Genomic DNA, 26,562 nt, shown 5'->3' with positions numbered 1-26,562 from the left:
TTTACAGGCTACTTCTGTCCCTCTCGCTACCCCAAAAGGTGGTGTGACAACATCACTGTTAAAAGTCATGGAAGCCTTTGCAGACATAGAGAAAGTCTAAGTTTTTTTTGTTTAAATATTTTTTTATTTTATATTTAACATAGCAATAGGGGCAGCGATACATACAGTCGATACATCATGTAGTGCGGTTCTTGCGGGCACATCACAACTTTGTTCAGTATTAAAGTAAAAACGGGCATTTTGACACATCAACATTTCATCATTCCATTACATCAGGAGTCTCCTAGTCTGAGTCAGCCTCCTCCCCCTCAATGCATGGAGGCTCACAAATATAACCCCGAAACTTGTTCCAAGCCCCCCATATTTTTCCCCATTTCCCTGGGCAGCCTCGGTGGATAAAGACAGCTTTCTCCGCCACCATCGCCTCATCCATGTCCCTGCACCACTTTCTGAGTGTTGGTAGCTCTGCTGAACCCCATAACATGGTGATGTTACGCTTTGCCATCATCATGCCCAACATTACCCAGTCTTGTTGCCGGTGGTTTAGATCATTGGGTTCCCATACATTTAGTGAACAACGACGAGGCTCAGGTAACAGGGAGATATCTATGGTCTGGGAAATTGTGCACATTATTGCTGTCCAGTGTGTTGCCATGTGTCTACAGTCCCAAATAGTGTGGAAGAACGTTCCCTCCTCCCCGCGTTTCCGCAGGCAGAATTTATTGTAGCTTTCCCTATCTTGTGTAATGTCGTTCTAGCATAATACGTATGATGTAGTATTTTAAGTTGGACCAATTTTAACCTAGATGGAATTGCTGTTTCTCGGGGGGAGGAGAGGGCCTCCTCGAAGGAGCCCACGTGCCTGGACCAGTTCTGTTTCAATGTAGACGTCGTGTCTGGGAGGTTGTTTATGAGTTTTCGGTAAGTCAACAAAGTGGCCTTTTCCGGCATATGCTCTGTCAGAAGTCTATCTTCGAGGGGAGAGGATTCCTGCAGGACAGTACCTGTCGGTATAGCCGACTGGAGTGCATGCTTAATTTGCAAGTATCTGAACTTCTCCGTCTGCGACATCTCGTACTGTGTTTGTAGGTGGGAGAAATCTACCACTTTGCCCTCCTTCTAGAGATCACCCACCACCGAGATGCAAATGGTGTCCCAGACCTGGAACCCCTTACTGTTGCGCAGAAAGCCCAACTTGCAAGAGTCCCACAGCGGTGTCATTTGCGTGATAGTTCCCGAACAGTGAGAAAGTCTGTTTTTGACCTGTGATCATTCTAGTCTGCTTCAAGTTCTACGTTATTTCAATGCAAGAATAGATATATCAGACAACTACTGTTGTTATTAATTTATTCCCAAATTTAGGTTGTTCCCTTAATTTATTTTGCACCTTTAGGAAGAGGCAAATATGATTGCACACTGATGAAGATATGAAGTCTGCGGTGCACCATTTCAGAGGCATCCGGTGTAGCATATATTTGCATATTGAGGCCAAATTAAATTATCTTCCACAGCAACCCATTATTGAGTCTGTTTAGGCCCACATCTTAGGTGTCCCATATTGTGTCTATTCCCATCACGTTCATGTGACCATGCCACAACCCAGTCTGTCAATTTAGTGAGACAGACAGACAGGTTGCTCCAAGACAGAACATGATACATGAGCTGACTTGTGCCCAGTTATTCTCAATATTGGCTTTAAATAAAGGATATAATATGTTGGAGTTGGATTCCCATTGAAAACACTGTGTGAGACATTGTGGAAGAGCATTTGTTACTGGGCAAGACAAACCTGAAGCAAATGTCACAAGGCATTTTGCAGGCCACACAGCAGGACCCTATACTCATTGCTGTGATGTAACTCATCGAACTGCAATCATTAAAAGATCTTCAAAAGCTTCAAGAAGTGGGTATAAATAGTGTGATCAGAACAAATGAAAGCTTTTCTCAGTGTTTAAGGTAAACTGGCACCACGCTGAAAAAGGTGATGGAAATAACAAAATATTCCTGTCAGGCACATGACCTGTAAGCCCCAGTGCCCTGCAAATGGAACTAGTTGAACTAGCCCACGGGGGCATTGAGGCATAGTGGCCACCAAAAAAACAACACCAGAATATTTAGATACCTTTTTTCAATCAACTGTTTGAAAAGATGCTTTGGAGCTCCCACGTCTCTGACCTGCTCCATAGGTCTCCACTGCCAAAAAGTGTGATAATAAGTAGCAATAGCTTTTTTTATGGTCTAACATTTTAGATCACTTACAATAAGTAGTAATGTTTGAGTCTTCTGAGTCCTGAAGCAGTACCTTTATCGAATACTACTGCAGATGTGCTTGGGCCATATTTGAACAGACTTTCTTGAAGTATGGCATACTGATTGCCTGAGGTCTTTGTGTCCTGCAGAGGGAAAAATCAGTTTTGCCATGAGTAGCACAAGGGGACTTCTGCTGCGTGTGCTCTTCAGGAGAGTCCTCCTCCTTTCTGTCATGTGGATCTGGACAGCCATAGCTACAGGCTTATCCAGTTCAGGCCTATCTCATTATAACAATCTAGGGAAGCCATTTTGAAATGTGAATCAGGCTCCCCTCTAGATGTCTGTACCTCTACTTTGTTATCTGCTGTAGTAGATGTCATCCATCCTGTGATCAACCCCATTTTCCAACATTCTCTTCATTCAGGGGTCTTGCCTGCCACGTGGAAATTGGCTAAAGTCGTCCCTTTGCTCAAGAAGCCAGCAGTGGATCACAACATCTTTTGCAACTATAGACCCATTTCCCCTCCCCCGGGCTTCATTAAAATGCTAGAAAAACTGGTCAGTGCTCAGTTTTCTGAGTATCTTGAGCAAGGCGATCTGTTACATCCCAGTCAATCTAGATTTTGCCCCATCACAGCATGGCATCAGCAGTTCTGGAGATCTCTGATCTCTGACGATATTAAATGGCCATTACATACGGGTAGAAATGCAGCCTTGATTCTTCTTATCCTATCTGCTGCCTTTGACACCATCCCACACTCTATCCTCCTGTACCGACTGTCCACCGTGGGTGTGAGAGGTATTGTGTGGGACTGGTATAAGTTCTTTTTGGACTCCAGAGGCTAATCTGTTTGGCTCGCCCCTTTTACTTCTGAGGTCAAGGCAATTTACCAAGCATCCCCCAGTACTCTTCTTTAAGCTGTACCCTTTTTAATGTCTTCATGTCCTCTCTGGGCTCTGTAGTTGAGCCATATGGGTTCAAAATAATTTCTTATGCAGCGATAGCCAGTTGCCCCTTGTCTTTGATGGTTCCCATGCATCAATTGCAGCACGTTTTTGAGACTGGATGTGAGCTGTTTTTGACTGGATGTAGGGTGGCCAACTCAAATATAATGCAGAGAAGACAGAAATTATTTAATTTGGATCACATGTGTCAAACTGATGGGACGTTCTCTGGCCCTGTCCCCTCCCGGCCCGCTCCCTCCATCCTCTGTGGTTAAAAACTCAAGGGTGAAATTGGATATCACCCTTTCCAAGCGGCCACAGGTGTCTGTGATGGTTGGCCAAAGTTTCGCTATGCTCTGCACTCAGAAAAAGTTCCTTTCCATTCCTTCCTCTGGAGCCTAGGAGATTGGAGATCCATCTGCCCATCACCTCACGCTTGGACTACGCTAGCACCCTTTATTTAGGAGTAGTGGAGGTTCTGGTTAATCGCCTGCAGGTGGTCCAAAATGCAGTGGCTAGGCTTCTCTTACATTTACCTAGGTATTCTTCAATCTTGTCTGCCCTGAATGCCCTCCATTGGCTACCCGTCAGCAAATTGATCCTATTTAAAGCCCTGGTTCTGGTCCAGAGGGCAGTGTATCTGTCTAGCCCTGGCTATCTGGCAAAGAGATTTGTCCAGTATCTCCCTTCCAGAGTTCTGCTTTCTGCCTCTGCCTCACTTCTGCCGATTCCTGGCTGTAAGCATGTCCAAAGGTGAGGTGAAGCTTTTTCTTTTTGTGCAGCTAAAGCATGGAATGAGTCCCCACATGAATTACGTATTATCCCTCTTGAGACTATATTCTGCAGAAAACTTAAAACGTGGCTTTTCTCTGGGGCAATTAGGTTGTGTCTTTTGGGTGTGTACCATGCTATTCCTTCCGTTAGCGCCGGGACATTTCTCGGAGTAGCCACGTGTCTTATAAATCCCTCTCATTCATTCACATGACAAAAGTGGAGAGTCGGGAGGCCCAGGGACCCAGAAGACAGCAGTTAACATCCTCACAAAGCAGATCGTCTTACAGCGGTTCTAAAAGTGAAGTACAAGACCTGTTTTCTACTGCTGTTTATGAATTTGCAACACACACTCTTGTCAGTGTGGGCTTCACATTACCAATTGGTACCGGAGGCTGTCTCTTCCTCACTAATTCTATCACCGACGACACAATATTTTGGCCATTATCGTGGCAGGCTCCTCAGGCACCAAGACACCCGAGTCCCATACAGAAGCCCCTTTCACGCTGTAGTAGGAAAACAGATCACAGCAATTGCACCTAAAACATTTCTCTTGAGATGGAAAAGAATCGGGCATGTGCAGGGAGGTCTCTGTTCACGGAGCACGGAGTAGTGCATAAGGCTTGAAAGTCGGTGATGCCACCAGAGATTCTGCCCATGAAGAAGGTAGAGGAGAAGTAAGACTGCAACTCAAATGGAAGATAGAATGGAACTGTGAGCTACACTGTTATGAAAAAATTGTTGTCATGTCCTTAAGGATACTTCTGTCATGTATGCCCCTTTGTACATACATTGGCCCATCTACTCAACAATAACGGTTCAGAATAGGTGACCTTTTAGTTTGCCCCTGTCTCTTCGACACCAGCCTCTTAGTAGTTTATCATAATCCCTGTACCTGACGCACATAAACATGTCCTCAGGCACTGCACAATAATTTTGTATAAGGGTGACCACTTTTTTTCATCCTTGTCCAATAGGCCCACTGTACATGATCACATTTGTTTGTTAAAATATTTATGATTGTTTTCAAAACATTTATGATTGTTTTCAAAACATATCAATTCTAGAAGCAACCCTGGAGTGACCACTGTAGTATATAAGACCCTTATTTTCCCCTGAAAATTAGAGAAGACATTCTTCCACGCTGACAAGGGGTCCCTACATGCTGAATCTTTGACACACAGTGGTCTGACATCCCTTGCAGGTGTCATAGTCGGAGCAGATGCGGGGTCCTTCATTCTCTACCAACAGGTGAGAGGATTGGTTCTTCCTTAGGGGATTCTTGGCTCGACTCAACGCTCTCAATGACCAAGCATGTCAACGCCGTCTCCTCGTCCTGCTTCAACACCCTCCTCATGCTCCGCAAGGTCTACAGATGGATCCCGACAGATACAAGAAAGACAGTCAGCCAGGCCCTCGACAGCAGCAGACTCAACTACGGAAACGCCCTCTACGCGGGCGCCCCGACCAAGCTCATCAAACGACAACAACACATCCACAACGCCTTGGCACAACTGATCCTCGACGTACCAGGACACGGCCACATCACCCCCACTTGAGAAACCTGCATTGGCTCCCTGTCAACAAGATGATATCTATCCTTCAAACTCCTAATCCACGCACACAAAGCACTCCATAAGACCGGCCCAGCCTACCTCAACAGACGGCTCTCCTTCTACATCCCCAACCGCCAGCTGCGCTCCGCCGACCTCTCACTCGCCACCGTCCCTCGTATCCGAAGGACAACCACCGGCAGGAGATCCTTCTCCCACTTTGCCACCAAGACATAGAACACCCTCCCACTGAGCCTATGACAGACCAAAGACCTGCTGACCTTCAGGAGGATACTCAAGACTTGGCTGTTCGATCAGTAGCGCCCCCCCCCCCCCCCCCCCCAGTGCCTTGAGACCCTCGCGGGTATATAGTGTGCTTTACTAATGATTGATTGAGATTAATTGATTGGCTATATATATATATATATATATATATATATATATATATACACACACGCACACATATACATGCTACACCTACATATCTAGGCTAGGTACATTTAGGCAAATTACGTAGGGCCCATTATAGGAGTATGCAAGTGCTACTGCTTTATCTGAACTGTATATTGTCATCTTCTTAGCACTATGGTAGAAATGTATCTACTGTTTACTATATCTGTGCTTGCGATTTCTTTCGTATGCTTCTGTCTCCAGATTGTCGGAGCAAATATGTTTTACACAAGAAGGACGCCGGACCAATAAATACTTATTGATATGTCCTAACTGCCATCTTGAGTATTTTCTGAGAATAAGTAAGCACGAGTGACTGAGCGAAAAGTACTGTACTGTTTTCCATGATCCGTGAGGAATCTGGGTGGTCATGTTCAGTGGTTGACAGAAACTACCTACACCACTGTAAGATACTGCGGTGGTAGTGGCACTGTAGAGCAAGCTGGTCTAATAGCTAACGTATGCGGTGGGGGATCCGGAAGAGGTTTGGAGACCAAGCCCTCAGTTTAGGTCATCCAAAACGCACAGGTTCTGGGGATTCCTAGGAACTATATGACAATGTGACTATACAAATGTAAAGATGTTCGGTAATAAAACCAAAATGCAATGAAACAAAATGTGCAGGTGTGCACAGTGGTCCCCCCCCCAATTTGTCCCATAATTTCCAGCAGAGCTAATTTGAGTTTCAAGCCAATGGGTTGCCCCAACGCCAAAGGGAGGGATTGTTAGACCCACTTCCAATATGGCTGGATATTGGAGCCTTCCAAAATCATGTGCATCAGGGTGCTCCTTGAGGCTTGACCTCTAGTACAGTTTGAGGAGAGCCCACTCCTCATCTTCCATCACCTCTCCGGGTTATAATATAGTCAATAAAAGTAATGAAATTGAACAAGCCATAGTCTGGTTCAAATTGCAAGTGAACAGGGAGCTGTCTTGGCTTTTCTCCACTCATCATCATTAGTTGGACCAACGCCCGCTTCTCAGCTAGTGCGTAGTTGGACCATCGAATCTGGAACATTAGTGACCAGTGAGCGGAGAAATCATGAAAAGCAACTTCTAACAACAATTTGGCCTCGAGAGAGTTAAATGCTGGGAGGTGAGTCTGCTGGTCATTGAAAGGTTTTGAGTGGTAGTTGGAATTCTGAAAAATCTAGATTTATGCATCTGATATTCTCCCTGAAGATCTGCGAATGCTTTCACGTGATCCCTGCCCCATATGTCTCCCAGTTTAGAAATCCCAATCTAGTCCCATCCCTTAAAGCCACGTGACCTGGAAGTGGAGGACAGCCAATCACCAAACCATAGAGGGGTCTCATGTATAAGCTTCTTGTGCCAACCAGTGCAGCACAGCGCCTTGTGATAGGTAGTCAGTGTCGATACCGTGACAGTGGGGAGACTGTTGGGGATCTTCGATTGGTCAGGAGTTTCAAAGGACCTGCCCCTTGAAGGAGTTCTTGTCAGGTGGCAAATGCGGCACTTACCTTATAGCCCGACCGCTTGATTTCACAGGGATGATATGGACCCCATTCCACAAACCCTACCTTACTGCCTGTTTATATATGTATTCAGGAGTGAGCTTATAAGGGCCAGGGAAGAGGGCCGAGATACTGGACGTTGCCGTAGACCCTCTTACGTAATTGTCGACCTTTAATACAGGAAAGGGGACCAGGGTATAAGTGACTCATGTTATGACACTCTATCCCTATCCCTACTAAGTATAATCACTAAAGTGTCCCCCTACACCTCCTACCTGTGAGGCAATTACTGGGGATCATGATGTCCTGGAGTTGCCGAGAACGTTCATTGTGTAGATACTGTCCTTGCATTCAGATACTGCTCTAGATGCTGGTTGGGAATAACACTGGTTTTTACCAGGTACCTAATGAGAACAACAAACATACAATATGTTAACGGCTGGAATCATAAAGCATGCCCTTCTTTCACCACCCACAATGTACTGTTAAAAGATAAGCGTAAATCCGGAGTGTTCAATAACCTTGTAGGGAATACCAGCTGTTGTAGAAGGAATCTCTGGCAACCTGATTCAGCACAGGTATAGCGCCTGGTGCTTTCAAACTGTTACAATTAGTGCCAAAGGTCTGGTGAACTGTAATGCCCAAGTTAGTAGAGATATTGAAAGTTAATGCCAATCACTAGTACCAAACAAAGCAGTAGTTACTTGCGCTGGGATTATATAGCAAGCCAAGTTACAATGTCACTGCTACCATTAAGATATCATGGTATTGCTTTCTTGCGTGGGGTACCTTGTGGGCGATGCCAACTCCTGGAAAGCGAGTCAGGAAGGTTTGTCTTGCGTTGTATTCTTTGCTTTGTTGGATACCTTCAGGTGGCCGAGCGGAGAGGCCTGTTGCCTGGAATCCATGCAGGTAAGTCAAATCCTGTTATATTCAGAAGTGGAGCAAGAGCTGTGGAATGTGGGAGGAAAAATTAACTGCTGCCTTGATCGAATCTTAAGGCAAGACGGTTTCCAGAAGGTGGGCGCGGTTTGAGTACAGAGACCGCGCCCATCATGGCCGCCTGAGTCATTTGAGATCATGCAAGATCTCGGCACGGAGCAAGGCATCATCACCGGTGCCGAAGTGGGGAGGCATAAGGAGCAAACTTCCTCATGTAAAGGACAAGAGGATGATTATGTACAAAAACAATGATTTGACTACACGCACATCCAATGTTTCACATGAATCAGTTAGGTTAGTAGCGTGAGTACATTGCTGTTGCTGTGTAACCCACACCGAATGCTTTCAAATCGGCAACGTGAGCATACTGTTGTGTACAAGCAGAGATAACATAATCAGTTAACACAAAAACATATTGACACAGAGGTGCTGGTTGCATGGGTAAGAAGGTTTTTTATTGTGACAGTGAGTGGTGTTGGGGACTAGGAGTATCGTGACAGTTCTGGTTCTAATTGATGAGCAGGGTCATCGCTATCCATAAATAGCCTTTCATTGATAGTGGTGCCCAGGTCGCCCAGAACAAAAGTTAAGTGCCTGTGTGTTTTCGCCCTTTGAGACTCGAGGTTGCCTGTCCACCACCAGAACTCCCTGAATTTGGCTTTGAAGTTATAGAAGAAAGTATGTGGGATACTCTGCTGGAATCGTTGTAGGACGTACAAGAGTTTGGAAGGCAATTATCTTGATCAGTGTGACCCAACCCTTTATTGATAGAGGAAGTCTTCCACCTGCCCATTATTGATAGAGGAATCTTCCACCTACCCATAATGTTTTTTAACTTATTTTTATTGTGATCATACAAATGACATACATGATATCAAGCAGTATAGACACAGTCGCTGTCAACATAGAGATTAACATCTAAACAACCTGTGGCCATTTTATACAGTGAGATGTGCATTTGCGACTGACTCAGCTGGAAGGTGCAAGACATGTTCATACATTGAGCAGTTGTATTGCATCAGTCTGATTGAATAGAGCCAGGTAGTGTGTTGTGTCCCCTCGTACGGAGATATTGCAGGAGGGGTTCCCAAATGTCTCTGGGTCTGGAGGTGGTCGGGAGCTCTTCAGCATATAACGTTAAGGTGTCACAACAATATACCATGTCTTTTAACCACAGCTCGGGTGTGGGGCTAAGCTTGCTGTCCCAAACCATGACCACCCTTGTTTTGGCCAGTAATAGAGCAATTTTCACAAGCCTACACAGATTTCCCTTTAGAGATGGTATTAACTGTATAGGGACCGGATCCCCCAGCATGCTCCACGCCCTCCCATAACCCACCAATTAATTAACACTTGAAATTAGGTGGGTGTAAAAAACGGCCATGTTTAATATCAACATACATAAACATGACGTTGCATAATTATATCAAAACGTTATTAAAACTTCATAATCAGAACACAAAATTAAACTGTACATTATCAGTATTCATCTTCAATCAGAATGTCATTATCCCCCCAGCACCAAGGGGCCCTCTGGCTAGGCTCTCCCCAGGAAGCGATGCCCACGCGAGGTGCAACCCACCTGCGCCACAGGGTGATGGGCCCCAGCCCTCGAGACCTTGTCCTCCATTTCCAGGGCACCACCACTCGTCCACCAGGTTGCCCAGGATCGCAGGAGGCTCGTACCTGTCGCCCTAGCCTCCCCAACCGGTGGTCTCCATCCCCCTGTGGAGAGCTTACCTTCTCTCCCCTCAGTGCTGGCCTAAGGGAGTGCTCAAGGTGGACTCCCGTCTATGCCAACCATCTAGATCAGTGTTCCAATGTCTCATTTCCGCAACACACCCCTTCAAACCACTTAACTAAGGGACGGGTGGGTGGGAGTTAAAGCAAACAGGCTAACGAGCCTGGGGACAGGGGTCCAGCAGGTGCGAGCAGGTCACGACGCAGGCGAGGAAAGAGGCCAATCGAGTTGTGACTGTGACCTAAATAGGTCACGGCCTCTGACCCCGCCCGCGCCGGAAACGCGTCACCGCTGGCCAACCCGGAAGGACTTCCTCCAACCCGGTCGCCTCCCATAGGGTGGCTGACCGGCTACTCTCATCGAATGGGGTGCGTGGGCCGGGAGGCCGGCCCCTAAAGACGGGCTCGTCTAGCCTCGCCCTTAGTATAGGGACCGGATCCCCCAGCATGCTCCACGCCCTCCCATAACCCACCAATTAATTAACACTTGAGATTAGGTGGGTGTAAAAAACGGCCATGTTTAATATCAACATACATAAACATGACGTTGCATAATTATATCAAAACGTTATTAAAACTTCATAATCAGAACACAAAATTAAACTGTACATTATCAGTATTCATCTTCAATCAGAATGTCATTATCCCCCCAGCACCAAGGGGCCCTCTGGCTAGGCTCTCCCCAGGAAGCGATGCCCACGCGAGGTGCAACCCACCTGCGCCACAGGGTGATGGGCCCCAGCCCTCGAGACCTTGTCCGCCATTTCCAGGGCACCACCACTCGTCCACCAGGTTGCCCAGGATCCCAGGAGGCTCGTACCTGTCGCCCTAGCCTCCCCAACTGGTGGTCTCCATCCCCCTGTGGAGAGCTTACCTTCTCTCCCCTCAGTGCTGGCCTAAGGGAGTGCTCAAGGTGGACTCCCGTCTATGCCAACCATCTAGATCAGTGTTCCAATGTCTCATTTCCGCCACAAGGGTGACTAGGGGCCATAGGTCCGTCGCCCTTCCCCCCTTCCAGCAGATACAGCACAAAAGACCAGATTCCATTAATCCAGGCGTCCATGCCAATGTCAGACAAGTGCACTCCATCATGGTGAAACATAGTTGGGCCAGAAATCATCTTGTGAGGTAAGTGCAGCAAGCGGCCCTTCGCTGAGCACAACTTTGCCAACTCACCATTCAGGCGTCTCACCGACACGTTCAAAACCCTAGCCCTGATGCCATCGCCCCAACATTTCCTTGGGATCATACATGACCAAGCAATCCTGGCCTGAGGGAAGGTGTGACCAAGCCAAGAAAATTCCGTGAGGAGCGCTTCCTTGACTGCCAAGCGTCCACGGTCCACCATGTCGTTGCCGCCCAGATGGATGATGATTAGGTCCGGGGACTTCTGTCCCTCGCGTTCTTTAATCTCCTCCACGAGCCGCCGCAGATGCCGGATGCGCATTCCTCCCACACCGTGCCATAGAAATTCAGCCCCGACCAAACTCGTGGTTTCCTTAGACGGCGCCGTCGCAGATGCTCCGCTGCCCGCCGCACAAACGAGTGACCCAATACCCACACCACCATTCTTGGCATACTAATCAGAGAGGAAATAGAAAAGTTAAGCAAAATCTTGGCCAAAACCTTTTGTCAAAGCAATTCAGGGCGTATATAACGCTTAAAACAATCTGACGACCAGCGGCCCACTTTTTTCACCGCAGTAGATGACAACCCTGCTCCTGCCGCTAAAGTAGCTGCCCCTATCCTGAAGGAATGAGAAGAGTAACCTGCGTCCCCAAGCCCCAGATCTACTAAGGCCCTCTGCAACACGGCCTTGAATTGGAACTGCGATACGCACTCTCCACTCTCATGGATGAACAGGGCCGCCTCCCCCCCACTAGGGCGGATGGCTAGATACTCCTGCATGCAGACAACCGGGCATACCGGGGCCCCAGGAGCGGGGCGCAGCTGAATCACCGCCCCCCTACCCGCCTGGTCGGTCTTAGATTTCGTAAGGATCACCACCAGGTCACCATGTTCAATCCTCGTCTCCCTAAACTGGATCCCCCCATCTTGGTTACTACGAGAGGACCCTACAATTTCGCCTAAGCGGAAGGCCCCATAGAAGGCCAAGGAAAACACTGCTGCAAATAACTTGCCCTCATATGCCGAGGTGCAAAGTCTAGGTAATACTCCCAGGATGTCCCCCAGAGTCCTCACATCTAAAGGGCGTCTGCAATCCCGCCTAGGCCCCTCTAGCCTGGCCCAACCCGACAAAGCCTTCTTAACCACAAAAGAGGTCCCAGGATCATGAGAACCCACCAATCTAGCAAAGAAGCCCACCGCTGAGATATGAGCCCTAGCATAAGAGAGAGACCTGCCCTGATCCCTGATTTGTTGCAAGAAGGAATACATGGCTTGATCAGAGAACCAGCTTGTGATGCCCGCCTCCTGTACCAACGACCTGTAAGTCAAAAAACACTGTTGATACCCAGCCCGAGTGCGGTCACTCAATGAGGCACCTACCAGCCCCGCTAGAGCGGGGCTCCAATCCTCCACAGTGATGGGGGAAACACTGTCATCTCGTCCTCTGCTTCCGGGTGGTACTTCCGGAACTCCTGCAACTTGGAACGAGACAAAGCATCAGCAGCGTGGTTGTCAACGCCCGGAATGTGTGCAGCCCTGAACAGTAATTTACACCTCAGACATTCCAATACCAGCCGTTTCAGCAATCTCAACACGTGCGTACACGTAGCACCTTGCCTGTTGATGGCTTCAACCACAGCCATGTTGTCTGACCAAAAGATCACAGATCTATTCCTGAAGTGCTCCGCCCAAATGGTCACTGCTACCAGGATCGGAAACAACTCTAAGAATGCAATGTTCCTAGTCAGACCTCTCTCATGCCACTCGCCTGGCCATTCAGCCCCACACCAATGAGAACCCAGGATTGCCCCAAAACCAATGCTCCCAGCCGCATCTGTGAACAACCCTAGTTCCTTGCTAGAGACCGCAGGCGCTGGCCAAACAACAGAACCATTAAAGTTTGTCAAGAAATTCTGCCAAACCTTCAAGTCATTCTTCACCTCCGCCCGGAGGCGGACCCTGTGGTGCTTTTGGGACAAGCCCACCATAGCTCTTGCAATTGATCTCGAGAAAGGGCGTCCCATAGGGATGATTCTTAGGGCGAAATTTAGCTGGCCCACTAGGACCTGTAACTGGTGCAAAGTCACTTTAGGAGAAGACAACGCCGCCTGGATGGCCCGAGAAAAAGCCTGAACCTTGTCAAGGGGCAACCTGCACTCACCAGCCACTGTGTCAATCTCTATACCCAGGAAGGACATACATGTCGCCGGGCCCACCGTCTTGCCAGGAGCCAGGGGTATCTTAAACTCCTGAAACATGGCCACTAACTGTTCTAAAGCTTGTTCACAGTCTGCAGAAGCCGTCGGCCCCATCACCATAAAGTCGTCCAAGTAATGCACGACCCCCCTGTAACCTGTCCTATATGAGAACAGCCATTGGAGCATGGAACTGAAAGTCTCAAAATATCTGCACGACACGGCACACCCCATAGGCATACACCGGTCATAATAAAACTGGCCATCCAGCTGGAAACCCAATAAGTGGTAATCCTCCGGGTGTACCGGCAAAAGGCGAAAGGCTGATTCTATGTCCGTCTTAGCCATGATGGCCCCCGGGCCTAGGTCCCTCAACCTCTTTAGGGCAGCATCAAATGAGGAATAAGTCACTGAACAAAGGGCAGGGTCAATAGCATCGTTCACCGAAGACCCCCTAGGCGCAGACAGGTTGTGGATCATCCTAAACTGACCAGGTTCCTTCTTGGGGACCACCCCCAAAGGAGAACACACATAACCAGGCAGGGGAGGAGTCAGAAAAGGACCTGCTACCCGCCCTAACCCTAATTCTTTGTCTATTTTGGATTTGACCACTGCTGGCTGGGCCCGTGCAGAAAGCAAATTATTGCAAAAATCTACAGGGGGAACGTCTTGAGCTGGAATGCGAAAACCTTCTGAAAAACCAAGGTACAATAACTCGGCTGCTGACCGGTCAGGATACTGATTCAGCCAATAAATCAGTCTCCCAATGTTCACAGGAGTGGGCAACTTAAGGCTGGGGAGGCTTGATCTCCTTACCCCCTCCCCCTCTCTCTTTGGATTTTTTAATACATTTGAACTCTGGGTGGGAGTGATGACCACAGTAGGAGCACACATGTTTGAACTTGCATTTATCTGTGGGCCAGGTGCATGCCTTTTTATTAAAGGCCCAGCACGTTCCTCTTTTCTCCCCGGCCCCGGCCCCCCCCCTGAGAAGTCCGAAAGGGCTGCCTAGTCGCTTGAAACCCCCTGACTTGCCATTTACACTTTCTAGCCAGACATTGACCTCCACTTGGTCCCAACCCATGTCAGGGTCCTGCACCTTTTCCCATCTAAAGTCCCTGTCATAGTCCAACCAAGCTGAGCCACCATGGGTCGTGTGTGCCTTCAAAATCTTATGCATATAATACACCAAGGATGCCGCTAGCTCTGGTTTCTTTTCAATCATTACCGTCATGAACACCTGAAAACCAAAAAGCCAGTTTGTAATGGACTCATCCACTCTCGGTCTCCTATCCTTGGAAGAGCTATCCTTACCATCTTTATCCTTGTACTCTACCTCCCATCTTTTGGGTCGAATGAGAGAAAACATATCCACATATTCCCCTTTCCAGATCTTCTCTTTAACCTCAAGGGACACATGTGTAGCCAAGCGGCCAGGTTTGGACAGCACATAACCCTGCCCTCCCTCGGGTTTAGCCCCACCAGCTGGTAATATACTCTTGCCCTCAGGCTTACCTCCTGAAGACGCGGGACCGATCGTCCCTGATGCGGTGGTCTGCTGACCTAACTGCCCATTGGATCCCTGTGCCTTGACCAGTACAGCCAGCTGTGCCCTAATCTCGCTAAGGGTGGGGTCTTCTGACGCACTTGGAGCCCATGGGGCGACTGCCGCCGTTGCAGCCACTGGCCCAGGAATGGGGGTGGGGGCTACCGCCACCGGCATCGCCCCGGCGCCCCCTCCCTCCTGCACCTTGGGACCTGATGTCAATGCTCTAAGGGCCCCTAATATCTCTGCAAGCGGGTCTGGCGCTGCATTATCTGGAAAAGGAGCTACTGGTGCTGCCGGTTGAGGAGCCACTGGTGCCGCTGGCTGGGGGGCCACTGGTGTTACTGTTCCAGGTGGGTTCCCTCCTCCCCCCGTGACCGGGACCGGTGTAAGGGCCGCCAGCGCTCCCCGAATCTCATCCAAAATCGCCCCTGTCCTGTCCTCAGGTGGAACTACAGGAGCGGGCGTAAGTGGTATACCCTGGGGGCTGCTGGGCGGTATTGCTGGCGGTACCTCAGGCTGTCTAGGAGGGGGTATGATTAGAACCTCAGGTTCGAGTGGCACCACCTTAGGAGCCGCCTTCGCCCGACCTACAGTCTTCCTATTCCTGCCTCGCCCGCCTTGCTTCTGCACTCTGGGTTTTTTAATTAATGGAGGGAAAGCCGCCCTGGGGGGGACGCCGGGCCTCCGAGGACGTTCCTCAACCACTTCGGGCTCCACCTCGGGTTCAGGGGGTAGCTCATCTCCTTCCCCCTCACTGCTGTCCCCGCTGCCATCAAACTTCGCCAATAGCGCCTTCAAAAGCTGCGCGACCTCGGGATCTTTACCCTTGCGCTTCTGATGTAAGCCTTTAGGCGGCATGTTGCCTTCCGAGTTTGCGCGCGGGAAATTTAAGCGCTCGCAGCCTCTCGCTCACTCTAAGCCCCCCTTAGAAGCGCCGCTACTGTAAACCCCCTCCCGCCTTCGCAGCGCGCACCAAGGCGGCAGGCAAGGGGCGTCACAGCTTGATTGTCACACAATTTAAACACCGCGGGCTGAGCAGGCCCCAGAGATGCCCAATAACGCCTAACCAGAAGACGGGCGAACCCTGAGACCCACCCACGCTCGCAGCCTCGTGAGCCCCAACCCCTTACCTGCCGCACTGGTCGCTGCCGATCTACGCCGCTCCGACCACGATTCTGCTCGACCCCTGCTCGCACTCCTTCAGGAACCGCCGCCGTAAATCCTCCAACACCACGGGAAAAAGGCGCCAACTATGGGGCAGGGGAAGCTACTGGATCGGGAACCGGGGACACTTTAGTTAAAGCAAACAGGCTAACGAGCCTGGGGACAGGGGTCCAGCAGGTGCGAGCAGGTCACGACGCAGGCGAGGAAAGAGGCCGATCGAGTTGTGACTGTGACCTAAATAGGTCACGGCCTCTGACCCCGCCCGCGCCGGAAACGCATCACCGCTGGCCAACCCGGAAGGACTTCCTCCAACCCTCCAAAGGGTGGCTGACCGGCTACTCTCATCGAATGGGGTGCGTGGGCCGGGGGGCCGGCCCCTAAAGGCGGGCTCGTCTAGCCTCGCCCTTGGTAACAGGCATACTTGGGGGGTGCAGTGAAGCTGTAGCGTGGTCATGTCTTGCAAAGGGCCAATGACCCCTCCCCAGTAATCCCTCACCTTTTCGCATTCCCATGCCAGGTGCCAGAAGTCCGCACCTGCGCGCCTACATCTTTTGAAGGTGTCAGTGTATCTTAAGCCATATTTAAATAATGTATGTGGTGTGTGATACTTGAAATGTATGATGCGTAGGTTTCCATTGGATGTAAGTGAGTTTGTTAATGGACCACAATATTCCCAGTCTTGTCGCGTTAGTTGCGGATCTAGCTTCAGATTCCATTGTTCCTTGGCCCTGTTGCGTGGTAGTGTGTTTTGTCTTTTGCAGCCCTGTATAGCTTAGTTATCATTTGGTGCATTGTGGGGCTAGTAAGTAGGGCATGTAAGGAGTTTAGTGTGGCCGGGTTCAGATGGGAGTGTGAGGTAATGTGCTTGCAATGCTTTTTTTAATCTGTGTAATGTGAAAATGAACAGTGGGGTTGGATTTTACACATAGCTAAGATCCTCTGTTGCTAAAAAGGTTACGTTTAGGAGGATGTCCTGCATTTTTTCAAGCCCTATAGATGCCAGTATACGCAGCGCCACTTGTTCATGTGTGACCGAGGCAGCCGCGTGATGCGACAAGGGTAGCAGCGGGGAGTATAGTGGCAGTTTAATCGCTCTCCTTCCCAGTGCTTGCCAGGCTGCAATCATGGAGTCAACTGAGTTAATTTCTATCTCGGGCGTACCTCTGTGTCTATGAGTCAGTTCGGAACCTAGAGGTATAGGATGCGCGTCTCCATCTTCTACGGCTACATGCGGGATAAAATCTTGGGTATTACACCAGTAGAACGCGTATTGAGCTTGAGCACATAGATAGTATAAGTATATATCCAGCACATTGAATCCTCCGTTTTATAGTCCAGCATAAGCGTAGTCAAGTTTACTCTGACCTGTTTGCCACCCCAAATCAGCCTGACTAATAGCGAACAAATCGTCTTAAAAAAGGTAGTAGTCAGCTGTATTGGGATATTGCTAAAGAGATATAACAACTTGGGTAGTACTACCATTTTTATAAGTGCCATGCGGTCCGCCAAAGACATTGGTAACTGTATCCATTTATCCACTTGTTCCAAGTGAGTGCAAGCTTTTTCGTAATTCTCACGGATAACTATCTCGGGGTCCTGGTGAACCTACACCCCAAGGTACTTCCCTGGCTCCAGCGACCACACAAGGGGGAATTCAAGCTCATACTGCATGGTGACTTCGGTAAGCGGCACCACCACTGACTTGGACCAATTGATGGTGAGTCCCGAAAGCCTCCCAAATCGTTTATATTCCCATAATATTGGGTCCATGAAGACATGCAGTTCACGTATGAATAGCAGCCTGTCATCTGCGTAAAGGGATATGTTCACTGGGCGGTGAGCAAAACGCAGCGCTGCTGCTTTGTGCTGTTCTCTGATGACGCAGGTAAGTGGTTCCAGCGTTATCTCAAATAACAGCGATGATAGAGGACAACCCTGTCTAGTTCCTCTCCTTATCTGTATAGGGTCTGAGGTGATGCCTTCCACGCGTATCCTTGCGACGGGGTATGTGTACAGTAATTGTATCCAGTTAATAAACATGAGAGGAAACCCCATCTGGCGGAGTATATAAAATAAGTACCCCCATTCTATAGAATCGAAGGCTTTGGCCATGTCAAGCATCACTGCCACCACCTTTAGAATGTGATACATGGCAAAAAGGGTGCGTAAATTATGTGAAGTAGATCGCTCGGGAATAAATCCAGATTGATCCGCCAGAACCAATTTGGGCATTAAGGGCTTGGAAGCGAGTCGCTAAATTTTTGCAAGTATCTTTGCGTCCATATTTATTATTATTAAGTAATATGATTATGAGAGCCTCCCTTAGAGTCGACTGTAGAAGGTCTGTTTCATACCCCTCATCGTAGACCTCGAGTAAGTAGGGCGATATCTCCTCCGCGTATTCTTTGTAAAATTCACCCGTTAGGCCATCAGGGCCCAGCACTTTTTTTTTGGGAAGAGCTTTTATAGCCTGTCGGTTGTCTTCCACGGATATCGGTTGACTTAAATAATCTCGGTGGTCCTCTGGTAACCACGCCAGGGCAATATCTGACATGTATTAGTCCATGTTGTCTGTGGAGGCCCCAGCTTACGACTCGTACATGGCTGCATAGGTTGCCCTGAATTGTGAGACTATATCACTGGTGGTGTTATAGTCCGGGCGGACGCGTCCGTTAGTTTTGTGATTGTGTATCTACCTTTCATTTCCTTTATTTTCATAGCTAAGGTGTGACCTGGGCGCCCTCCCTCCCCGTATGCTTGTGCGACATGTCTCCGCGAGCGGTAGCGAATCTCTTTGTCTGCTAGTTCGTTATACTCTAATAGTGACTCCTTAATTTGCGCTAGAAGAGAGGTGCTAGGTGAGGTTTCATATTGTCTTTCCAGATTATATAGTGTATTCTCGACCGTAGATAGTTATCCTCTGATGTCCTTCAGTATCCCCGCTGTCGTGCTAAGGCACTGACCCCGAATTGTGGCTTTGAATTTGAATGCCTCCCAGAGAGTTGCAGCGCTGTCTACCAAACCCTTGTTATGGGTGAAATACTGGATGATGGCCTTGTGGATCGTGTGCGTGTATAGTGGGTCTAGAAGCGCCTCAGAGTGGAAATGCCAGGTGAATTGCCGGTTCACAGTTTGTGGGATTTCAATGTAATTTTGACTGGATTGTGGTCAGATAGCGTTCTAGGTAGGCATAAACCTCCGACACCCAGGTTGTTGCGTAGTCGCTCAGTAACCAGTAGTCTAGACGAGACCAGCTACCATGTGTGGTGGAGATGTTTGTGCCCTCTAATTTGTCTGAGTTATGTAGACGTCAGACATCTGTTAGTCCTAACTCTGACACTCCGCCAGTGATGACTTTGGCTGTTTTTGGCGATTGTCCGCCCGTCCCACTTGATTTATTCTTGCTGGGATCTAGATGGGTGTTAAGGTCACACCCCCATATTATTGACGCATTTGACAGAGTGCGTAGTATGACTAGTATCTCTTCATAGAATTCAGGTTCCTCCAAGTTGGGGACATAAACATTCACCAGGTGTAATAGGGTGGAAGGGGTAGAAGGAAGGGAGTCAGAGGCCTTAAGTAGGGATCTCAAAGAAGGCTTTATTTTTATATAAGACTTCTGTTTCCGGCTTGTCAGTCTCTCTCTTGCATAGGCTGCGGGGTCCGTCTTGGTATTGGGATCCAGGCTGTGTATTGAACCCTGGTCCCGGGTCTGACCTCTGCTTTAGGGTCTGCCTGCTCTAACCAGTGAGCCACAGTTCCCCTGTTAATTTCCATGAGTAATGGCATATCGACCTACCGCATCTGTGCAGTCTTTGATCATGGTGAAAGAAAGATTTTTTTTGACAAGTGTAAGTACCCCCCTGGCATACGATGAGTATGAAGGGTCCAACCTATAACTGGCCCAGTGTGATCCTATGCTCCCTTCATTGGAGCGTGTAGTGTGTGTTTCCTCTATAAATGCAATTTTTATGTTGTGACGGTCCAAATATGCCAATACTTTACATATTTTTTGGGCCCTGGAGCCCCAGCACATCCAAGGTCAATCATGCAATTTTTTCACTGTCTGTATATGACATATCTAGGGCACTAACAACATAGATAATAAAGTTATTATGTGTACATTTTTGGCCATCATGTGATGCAGAGTGTGATCAAATGTTAGCCACATTAAACATCCTGTAAAACCCCCCTCCCCTGCGCCCCACTCCGATTTCAGCAACCCCAACCTGCTAAAGCCATCCTGAACCCCCCCAAACAGCACCCAAAGGTATAACATATCAGGAAAATAGTTGTGGAGAACACCCATCGGGGAGCGCTTGGGCACCAATACCCTCCCAGATTGAACAGGAGGTGGTCGGAAGACATTATGGACAAAATTCCCGTCCAGTTGCCCATAATAATAATCAGCAGGCACGTTAAAACATTCACAAAGATAATATCAGATCTTATCTGCATAGATAGTGCTCAGATCCGCAGAGCAGAGGGCTGCCATCAATGGAGTAAAGTCTGTAGCAGTGGCATTCAGTCTGGGTGTAGAACAGAACCAAGACTCGGTCCCAGGTGTCAAGGCCCAGATAGGTTTGAGTCCGGCTGTCATTCCAGATCTTGTTGCGAGGACCCATCCATGTTGTCATTGGGCGGTCCAGAGGTCTCACGTTTCTTTCGCTTGAGTGGCTTCGTGCATTCCAACTCCGATTTTGGGGTGGTGAAAATCTTAGATTTGCCATTGATGTCCATACGAAGTCTTGCGGGGTACTGCATTGCACATGGAATGCTTTCGGCAATAAGAAGTTTTTTGGCCTATTGAAATTCCTTTCTTGCCGCCTGTACTGTCGCTGTGAAGTCCGGGTAGAAGGCCAGAGAATTTCCATCATGTGTTATGTTACCTTTCTCCCTAACCAAGCGTAAGATGGCATCCCGGTCTCTGTAATTCATCAGCCACGCAATGATGGGGCATGGAGGAGCACCAGGTGGAGGACGGGCAGCCAGGTAGCGGTGTGCACGTTTCACAATCCGCATTCGTGATAGGTTTTCCGCTCCAAAAACCGCCTGTAACAAAGATTTCACATATGTTTCAAGACAGGTCGTGTTGGTAGATTCCGGCAATCCAGCGATGCGAATGTTGTTGCGCCGGGAGCGAGCCTCCAAATCCTCATTCTTGGCCTGAATCACGGCCAGCAACTTTTCCATGGCTTGTTTTTTTTCGCTGATTGTTGTAGGCCATCTTCGGCGTCAGATATGCAGGTTTCCGCTTCTCTGAGACGCACCACGTGTTTGTCCAGTTTTGTGGACATGTGATCCTTTCTGAGATTTAGATTATCTATATTGCCGCCGATAGAGTGCAGACTGTTCTGTACGGCGAGAAGTGTCTTCTCAATTGCAACTAGGGTGTCAGCAGGAGCATCAGCTTCTGAGTCAGGCGGGCTGATTCCACTCAGACTTGCCCATCTTCAGGCCTGTCTGGGATAAGGTACTGAGCGGCAGATAGAGTTGCACCACGACCAGCCGGCCAAATGATCCCTACAGCTGTGTTCCGAGTTAGCTGTAAGTGGTACAAGGATAGAGCAGGCCCAGGCACACCACTATAGCAGCGCTCGGATGGTATGGCTGTCGCAAGTTCCAAGTAAGTAAGTTTTTCGTGGAAAGTGCCGCCAACCCCTGTTGTGTGGTGCCAGCAGGACTTTGATTCGCACAAGCTCTATAGACAGCTCCAGGTGTCCCTACGGCGCAAATGGTCTCTGGTGGAGGCGGGTAACTTTAGGAACGGCCTCGTCTGGTGCAGGTACGATCTCGCAGGCCCAGAGTCACTATGCAGTACGCCTTAACTCGCCCCAATACTGCTATGCTTCCCAGAGGAGCTGTAGCCTCAGCATGAAGTAGTGAAGGGTCTCTGTTCCCAGTGTAATTGGGCCGAGGTCCTGAATGCCATTCGACAGGCTCCCCACTGTAAACACCAGGTCAAGGCTGCGCCAGCCAACCAGTTTATTTACAGCACGTTACTCAGTGGGCACATTGAGCCGTTTGCCAGTACACAGCATGCTGCCTCGCTGAAATAGTGCACCTCATGCAGTGCAAAACTTGTCAGCTGTGGGAGCAGACCATCCTTCCCGCATGTGTCTCTGTTTCACCAGTGCCGCCCAGTAATTGTAGTCCGGGTGACCGCTATGTTGCGAGCTCACTGCCGGTGCGCAATATCTCGAGGAGCTCACCTGGCGTTACAGCCTCCGTTAGCGGCACCCGCAAGAGAGTTCTTTTCCCAGGAGTATGCACTCCGCAGCTCGCTCTGGGAAAGCTGCCCCCAGCCGCGCACGCTTGCGGGGTCCTCTGGCCTGGAGACTTGCCCGTCCCAGTACAGCTGGTGTCTCACTCACCGGGGGCGTGTGCTCAGGTTGTTTTGGGTCAGTCCCCACTCGGAGCTAGCAGGATCCTCAGCTGGACATTGTTGCAGGGCACACGGATCGTTCGTAACTCCTAGCACTGGGCACTAGGCAAACAGCGGCACCTTGGGACGGCAGCCTGCATCGTAGATGTTTGTTGTTTTCACCCTATTACGGGTGGTCACCGCTGATATCTTTGAACCTATAGCTGCTGGAGGCAATCCTCAATCGATACACTTGGTTTATGGGCGATACAGAAGGCGGGAACAGCAGGATTGTTTGTGATTATTGTCTCCGTCTGGCGTAACTGTTCTAGTGGAGTGGTGTGGCTCACTGGTTAGAGGCGGCAGACCCGGAAGCAGAGGTCAGCCCGGGACCAGGGTTCGATTCCCGACGCGGCAGGGTCTTGGGCCATGGTCAGCGGACTCGATAATTCTCGCCTCGGTGCCTACTCCAACCATGGGTCCCACTCAGCAACTCTGGGCAATAGCTTGCTTAATCTCTACTAACGGCCCCAACAGCGCTGGGGATGCTTGTCTTCACCTTGGAGATGCCCGGGAGGGACCATCTCACAGGGAAAGCCAGGATGGGTTCCCCAGCGGTATACAGCGCCGGGACGCCCCTTTGCTGGGGCAGCTGTGCGCTTTACAAGTATACGACATTTAACATTCATGCAGTCTTCCACCTACCCATTATTGATAGAGGAAGAGTCTTCCACCTACCCATTATTGATAGAGGAAGTTTTCCACCTACCCATTATTGATAGAGGAAGTCTTCCACCTACCCATTATTGATAGAGGAAGAGTCTTCCACCTACCCATGATTGGTAGAGGAAGACTTCCACTTATGTAAATCATTGTTAAATTTGGCCACCAGAGGAGTAATATTGAGAGCCCATGCTAGCTGTGAGTGGAGTGTGTGCAATGTGTATATTGATAGAGGAAGAGTCTTCCACCTACCCATTATTGATAGAGGAAGAGTCTTCCACCTGCCGATTATTGACAGAGGAAGAGTTTTGGATCTACCCATTATTGATAGAGGAAGTCTTCCACCTACCCATTATTGATAGAGGAAGTATTCCACCTACCCATTATTGATAGAGGAAGTCTTCAACCTACCCATTTTTGATAGAGGAAGAGTCTTCCACCTACCCATTACTGATAGAGGTAGAGTCTTCCACCTACCCATTATTGATAGAGGAAGTTTTCCACCTACCCATTATTGATAGACAAAGAGTCTTCCACCTACCCATTATTGGTGAAGGAAGTTTTACATCAACCCATTATTGATAGAGGAAGAGTCGTCCACCTACCCATTATTGATAGAGGAAGTCTTCCACCTACCCATTATTGATAGACGAAGAGTCTTCCACCTACACATTACTGTTAGAGGTAGAGTCTTCCACCTGCCCATTATTGATAGAGGAAGTCTTACACCTACCCATTATTGATTGAGGAAGAGTCTTCCACCTACCCATTATTGATAGAAGAATCTTCCACCTACCCATGATTGGTAGAGGAAGACTTCCACTTATGTAAATCATTGTTACATTTGGTCACCAGAAGAGTGATATTGAGAGCTCATGCTAGCTAGCTGTGAGTAGAGTGTGTGCAATGTGTATACCCAGGTACTTGAAACTTTCTGTATGGATCTGAACGTTGGGATGCCATGTCATTCTCCATGTTGCCATGTGAGCGGCACCAGCACTGATTCGTTCCAGTTAACCATCAGGACTGCTGCATTGTTATATAAATGTATTATTTGCATTATAGGAGGCCCCACTGAGTGATGGTCAAGGAGAAAGAGAAGCACATGATCCGTGCACATTGAAAGATGGTCGTCAGATTGTCCCGTCCACTTGAAGCCCTTTATCAATGTGTCCTTCCTGATATCCTCGGCCAGGGCCTCAATCTCCAAGGCAAAGACAAGGGTGGAGAGAACACACCCCTGTCAGTTACCTCTTTCGATCAGAAAGCATTATGTTCACCTTAACTTCTGCCCATGATGAAGAATATGAGAGCTTGATGCATGCCAGAAAACAGGGACTTAAGTTCAATCTTTGAAGGGCCTTAAACTGAAATTCCCATCCTATGGAGTTAAAAGCTTTTTCTAAGTCTAAAGAAGAAGAGCATGGGGGTCAACCAGTCCCTTCTGTCTGGTCAAGATCAAATGCAGCCTCCTTAGAAAATACTGAGTACTTTGGTCCAGTATAAACCCAATTTGGTCTTGATGGACCATGGTGTTTATGGCCTTTACTAGTCCGTTAGCCAGTATCGCCGCGAGAAATTTGGCTTCTATGTCATGAGTGAAATTGGACGATATGATGTACATTTTGGGGAGGTTTATTCGCTTTGGGTATTGAACACTATTGTGGCCCTGCACAAATTTCTTGGTAGAAGACAAGCCTGGGTCGCCTCTTCCGGTAGAGTGTTGGCAGATGGTGATCAGGCATAGGAATGTTTTGACGAATTCCACCGGGAAGCTGTTGGGGCGCAGAGTTTTTGCAGATTGTAGCCCAAGTGTTGTTTCCGCAACTTCCTTTATTGTTATCGGGACGTCCAGACCATATCGATCAGCAGGCAGAAATTTTTCTTACTGGAAGGTCTGAGGTGAAGGGATTTTTCAGCTCCGCCTTAGACAGTGTGTATTTTGCGTAGAGCGGTCTGTAATAAGATGTAAAGGTGATGGCTGTGCCCTTGGTGTCATCAGTGATCCTTGGCATCGCTGTCCCTGCAGACTCACTAGTGGCCAATCACTAAAGTAACTTTTCTGTTGTATCCCCGGTTCATATATCCTACCGTGAAAGGCCCTCCACAGGTGCCTGGCTGCATGTAGTGTGGTGTCTTCCCTGCTGGGCTCTGGAACTCTCCAGCTGTTGCAGGACAGATAGGGCCTCTGACGCTACCGCTTCCTGTTCATCTCTCTCTGAGCGTACACACCACTACCTCTGACAATCTTCCAATCCGAACTGAAAGCCCTTTTTATATGAAGGGCATATAATGTCAATTATTTTCTTCCCTCCAACCTCTCTAAGACCTATATTCTGCGCTGACCCTTGCTTTGAGGCTGACCCCTCTTACCTCCATTTTGCATTTTATTTTATTTAGCTTTGTATCTGTCTACATCGTGTTGCTCAATATTTCTAACTGATGTAACTTATTATTCTCTCGTAATGTTCTGTTTCGGTAATGTCCGTTCCGTGTAAGATCTCATAATTAAATAATACATTTCCACAGTAACTTGTGGAAGGAAACACGGCGTGTTCCGCTGTCTGCCAGCAGAGGGCGGCGGATGGCTTCCTCTCCCCCCTCACTAATTACGGCAACTGTCTGGGTAGTATTTTCTTGGGTCTGTGAGTGTGTTCAAGGCAGTCGGGAGTTGGAAAGAGATAAAGAGGCCGTTTGTTTGGCCCAAGGCTAAGACATTTTTGGTGTTTTCTTTCAAAAGACAGAACTCGCAGCTCAATCGTGGGTGTGGTCTGCGCTCGGAGGGCGAGTTGGGAGTCGTGCCTGGAGCACAAATGGCCAGAAGATAAGCCCCCCGCTTTATCTGGGCGCATGCGGCGGCTTTTCGGAGTCCCAGGAAGGACAGGCATGGAGACATGAGGTGTTTTTTTTCTCTGCGTGAAGGCATCGACCACAACTGCCCTGTCGCCAGAATGCCATCAGGGCCAGCGATCCTCTTGCTGGGCTCCCAGGGGCCAGCCCGATAGAAGCCCCGCGGCCCCTGGCCAGCTGGAATATGGACCGTTTTTCAGGAGACAGTAAGAAGTGTGTGGTTCCGGGAGGAGTCTGCCGCAGCTGTGTAAGACACGTGGATAGACAGGGGCTCGGTTTCCAGCGGACCCGCCACCATTTCAGAAGTAAGTGACGTGGCCTTACGCCTGAAACCCAGAATCGGCATACTTCGTGGGCTGAAAAGTTTGCACTCGCCGCCCCGTGACTCGCGTTTCAGACCTGGGGAGCGCCGTGCATTAAAGTCTGTGCTTCAGAAGTCGAGTCAGGGGGCCGGGGGGGGGGG

The 26,562-nt window shown here is 48.9% G+C and overlaps 1 protein-coding gene across 9 annotated transcripts in view; it reads left to right on the top strand.

Moving 5' to 3' along the window:
- FOXN3 (forkhead box N3) overlaps positions 1 to 26,562 on the top strand; it is a 654,420-nt gene that overhangs the window by 303,607 nt on the left and 324,251 nt on the right. For 2 of the 9 annotated variants that reach the window (XM_086937637.1, XM_086937631.1), the window contains exon 1: positions 25,870 to 26,404. The exons of the other annotated variants lie outside the window; for them this stretch is intronic. The gene's annotated coding sequence lies outside the window, so the exon portion shown is untranslated. Of the gene's footprint in view, positions 1 to 25,869; positions 26,405 to 26,562 lie in introns of those variants that run through there. 9 annotated transcript variants of the gene reach the window in all.

This window comes from Lissotriton vulgaris, chromosome 9 (genome assembly GCF_964263255.1).
Source record: "Lissotriton vulgaris chromosome 9, aLisVul1.2, whole genome shotgun sequence".
In the NCBI taxonomy this organism is placed as follows: domain Eukaryota; kingdom Metazoa; phylum Chordata; class Amphibia; order Caudata; family Salamandridae; genus Lissotriton; species Lissotriton vulgaris.
Note: the sequence above shows the minus strand (reverse complement) of the source record. Positions and strands in the feature narration are given on the sequence as shown.